Raw genomic sequence first — 4,956 nt, forward strand, 5'->3', positions numbered from 1 at the left:
CACTCGGCATTGCTGCTCCCTAAGGTGAGCTTCTCCTCATAGGCAATTCCGCTCTTATCGGTCGGTCACGTTTGTGTGCCCGAATTTCGCAAGGCAACCTCCATGGGACATGGAAAAGACTCGAGAAGAGAGCTCGCTCACGGGAGAGAGAAGCCAAGGAGACCACGAGAGTGCTGAGAGTGGGACAGCGCTGAATAGGCGGAGAAGCCTGCGCGTATAAACGGAGATATATATCCAATTGCAACGAAGGAACGTGCCAAAGATCGAGAACAATGGCAGAAGAATGCTAGTAACGTGCACTTCGGGAGACCAACGCATCACCGGAAGACAACCGCCAAACATCGAAAGAGTCGCGATGCTCCGCAACCTACGTGCAAAGCGGTCGCACACCGGGTAAGGGAGTGAGAGCCCCAAACATAGCTGGGCGAGGCGCTCACTCCGCTCTTTAATATCTCGTTAATACCGCCAAGGAAATGGCACAAGCACACACACACAAGCATCCTCGGAAGAGGACAGTTCGAGTGACAGGTCAAATCCAAGAGTTCCGAAGACTACCTCCAGGAACAATCGGGAACAAGACCGATTACAAGTCGTCGAGTCTGTTACTGGGCGAACACGAGATGCGCACAGGAAATCGATCAGCCCTCACAATGGCCCAAGGCCAGAGATCGGACTGCTACGATTTACCCCAACAATCATCGTGCCACTCTTCGCAGAGAGGTGATAGACGCCAACGAGCCCGCGCATAGCAATCGAGGTGTAAAAAGGCAGGAAGCCTGGACGAAAGAGGCTACGAGGTCACCTCGAAGCGGTCTAAGAATCGGGCGCACTTGGGGCGACTACCAGATGCCAACCCCTTATCCCGCGGTGCGTCCGACACACAGAAATTTCCAAGGCGGCCAAGGAGCCTCCCCGCATAGCAATCGGGGTGTGAGGTTACGGATGCAGCATTGATAGCAATCGAGGTGTGAGGCGAAGGATGCAGAAGTGAGAGCCGAGGGATGTAGCAGAGATAGCAATCGGGGTGTGTGATGCAGAAGAGATAGCAATCGAGGTGTGCGGTGGGAAGGGCCCAGCAGCCAGAATGCATGAAGCGACGGATGAAGCAGTGATGACAACCGGGCTGTGAGGAGAGGAGGGATGCAGCCAAGAAAGCAATCAGGGCTCGAGGCAAGGGATGCATCAAGGATAGCAATCATGTTGTGAGGCGAGATTCCAAAGGCTAAACGTGAGAGGCTGCAGGGTCGACTCAGAGAGGTCTATGCATGTGAGAGGCTGAAAGCAGGTCGACTCGGAGCGGTCTATGCATCGGGCGCGCTTGGGGCGACTACCAGTGCCAACCCCTTATCCCGCGACGCGTCCGACAAAGAGAACGTTCCAAGGCGGCAGAGGAGGTTACCAGCCGAAGGATGCAGTAGCAATAACAGGTATAGTTCCGCGGCGGACGAGAAGACTCACCGCATAGGAATCGGGATGCGAGGCGAGGATGCGGCGGGAAGGCCCCGACGGCTAAACGGAAGAGGCTGCAGGGCCGCCTCGGAATGGTCCAAGCATCGGATGCGATTGGGACGACTACCAGTGCCAACCCCTTATCCCGCGATGCGTCCGATACACAGATAGTTCCAAGGCGGCCGAGGAGCCTCACCGCATATCAATCGGGGTGCGAGGCGAGGGATGGGGCGGGAAGGCCCCAACGGCTAGACGGAAGAGGCCTTCAGGGCCACCTCGGAATGGTCCAAGCATCGGACGCGCTTGGGGCGACTGCCAGTGCCAACCCCTTATCCCGCGATGCGTCCGATACACAGATGGTTCCAAGGCGGGCCAGAGGAGCCTCACCGCATAGCAATCGGGGGTGCGAGGCGAGGGATGGGGCGGGGAAGGCCCCAACGGCTAGACGGAAGAGGCTTCAAGGGCCGCCTAGGAATGGTCCAAGCATCGGACACGCTTGGGGCGACTACCAGTGACAGCCCCCTATCCCGCGATGCGTCCGATACGAAGATGGTTCCAAGGCGGCCGAGGAGCCTCACCGCATAGCAATCGGGGTGCGAGGTGGGGGATGCGGCGAGATGGCCCCAACGGCTAGACGGAAGAGGCCACAGGGCCGCGTCGGAATAGTCCAAGCATCGGACGCGCTTGGGGCCGGACTACCAGTGACAACCCCTTATCCCCGCGATGCGTCCGATACGAAGATAGTTCCAAGGCGGTCGAGGAGCCTCACCGCATAGCAATCGGGGTTGCGAGGTGGGGGATGCGGCGAGATGGCCCCAACGGCTAGACGGAAGAGGCTGCAGGGCCGCCTCGGAATAGTCCAAGCATCGGACGCGCTTGGGGCCACTACCAGTGACAACCCCTTATCCCGCAATGCGTCCGATACGAAGATAGTTCCAAGGCGGCCGAAGAGCCTCACCGCATAGCAATCGGGGTGGTAGGAGGTGGGGATGCGGCGAGATGGCCCCAACGGCTAGACGGAAGAGGCCACAGGGCCGCCTCGGAATAGTCCAAGCATCGGACGCGCTTGGGGCGACTACCAGTGACAACCCCTTATCCCGCGATGCGTCCGATACGAAGATAGTTCCCAGGCGGCCGAGGAGCCTCACCGCATAGCAATCGGGGTGCGAGGCGAGGGATGCGGCGAGATGGCCCCAAAGGCTAGACGGAAGAGGCTGCAGGGCTGCCTCGGAATAGTCCAGAGCATCGGACGCGCTTGGGGCGACTACCACCTGCCAACCCCTTATCCCGCGATGCGTCCGATACACAGATAGTTCCGAGGCTGGCCGAGGAGGTGGGGGATTGCAGCGAGATGGCCCCAACGGCTAGACGGAAGAGGCTGCAAGGGCCGCCTCGGAATAGTCCAAGCAACGGACGCGCTTGGGGCGACTACCAGTGACAACCCCTTATCCCGCGATGCGTCCGATACACAGATAGTTCCGAGGCGGCCAAGGAGCCTCACCGCATAGCAATCGTGGTGCGAGGTGGGGGATGCGGCGAGATGGCCCCAACGGCTAGACGGAAGAGGCTGCAGGCCGCCCCCCCGCCCTCGGAATGGTCCCAAGCATCGGATGCGCTTGGGGCGACTACCACTGCCAACCCCTTATCCCGCGATGCGTCCGATACACAGATAGTTCCAAGGCGGCCGAGGAGCCTCACAGCATAGCAATCAGGGTGCGAGGCGAGGGATGCGGCGAGAAAGCCCCAACGGCTAGAGGGAAGAGGCTCAGGTCCGCCTCGGAATGGTCCAAGCATCGGACGCGCTTGGGGCGACTACCAGTGACAACCCCTTATCCCGCGACGCGTCCGATACACAGATAGTTCCAAGGCGGCCGAGGAGCCTCACCGCATAGCAATCGGGGGTGCGAGGCGAGGGATGCGGCGAGAAGGAACCCAACGGCTACACGGAAGAGGCTTCGGGGCCGCCTCGGAATGGTCCAAGCATCGGACGCGCTTGGGCGACTACCAGTGACAACCCCTTATCCCGCGACGCGTCCGATACACAGATAGTTCCAAGGCAGCCGAGGAGCCTCACCGCATAGCAATCGGGGTGCGAGGCGAGGGATGCGGCGAGAAGGACCCAACGGCTACACGGAAGAGGCTCGGGGCCGCCTCGGAATGGTCCAAGCATCGGACGCGCTTGGGGCGACTACCAGTGACAACCCCTTATCCCGCGACGCGTCCGATACACAGATAGTTCCAAGGCGGCCGAGGAGCCTCACCGCATAGCAATCGGGGTGCGAGGCGAGGGATGCGGCGAGAAGGGACCCAACGGCCTAGACGGAAGAGGCTTCGGGTCCGCCTCGGAATGGTCCAAGCAATCGGACGCGCTTGGGGCGACTACCAGTGACAACCCCTTATCCGCGACGCGGTCCGATACACAGATAGTTCCAAGGCGGCCGAGGAGCCTCACCGCATAGCAATCGGGGTGCGAGGCGAGGGATGCGGCGAGAAGGACCCAACGGCTAGACGGAAGAGGCTTCGGGTCCGCCTCGAATGGTCCAAGCATCGGACGCGCTTGGGGCGACTACCAGTGACAACCCCTTATCCGCGACGCGTCCGATACACAGATAGTTCCAAGGCGGCCGAGGAGCCTCACCGCATAGCAATCGGGGTGCGAGGCGAGGGATGCGGCGAGAAGGACCCAACGGCTAGACGGAAGAGGCTTCGGGTCCGCCTCGGAATGGTCCAAGCATCGGACGCGCTTGGGGCGACTACCAGTGACAACCCCTTATCCCGCGACGCGTCCGATACACAGATAGTTCCGAGGCGGCCGAGGAGCCTCACCGCATAGCAATCGGGGTGCGAGGCGAAGGATGCGGCGAGAAGGACCCAACGGCTAGACGGAAGAGGCTTCGGGTCCGCCTCGGAATGGTCTAAGCATCGGACGCGCTTGGGGCGACTACCTAGTGACAACCCCTTATCCCGCGACGCGTCCGATACACAGATAGTTCCAAGGCGGCCGAGGAGCCTCACCGCATAGCAATCGGGGTGCGAGGCGAGGGATGCGGCGAGAAGGACCCAACGGCTAGACGGAAGAGGCTTCAGGGCCGCCTCGGAATGGTCCAAGCATCGAACGCGCTTGGGGCGACTACCAGTGACAACCCCTTATCCCGCGACGCGTCCGATACACAGATAGTTCCGAGGCGGCCGAGGAGCCTCACCGCATAGCAATCGGGGGTGCGAGGCGAGGGATGCGGCGAGAAGGACCCAACGGCTAGACGGAAGAGGCTTCAGGGCCGCCTCGGAATGGTCCAAGCATCGGACGCGCTTGGGGCGACTACCAGTGGACAACCCCTTATCCCGGCGACGCGTCCGATACACAGATAGTTCCGAGGCGGCCGAGGAGCCTCACCGCATAGCAATCGGGGTGCGAGGCGAGGGATGCGGCGAGAAGGACCCAACGGCTAGACGGAAGAGCTTCAGGGCCGCCTCGGAATGGTCCAAGCATCGGACGCGCTTGGGGCG

This window comes from Cryptomeria japonica, unplaced genomic scaffold (genome assembly GCF_030272615.1).
Source record: "Cryptomeria japonica unplaced genomic scaffold, Sugi_1.0 HiC_scaffold_141, whole genome shotgun sequence".
Lineage (NCBI taxonomy): Eukaryota > Viridiplantae > Streptophyta > Pinopsida > Cupressales > Cupressaceae > Cryptomeria > Cryptomeria japonica.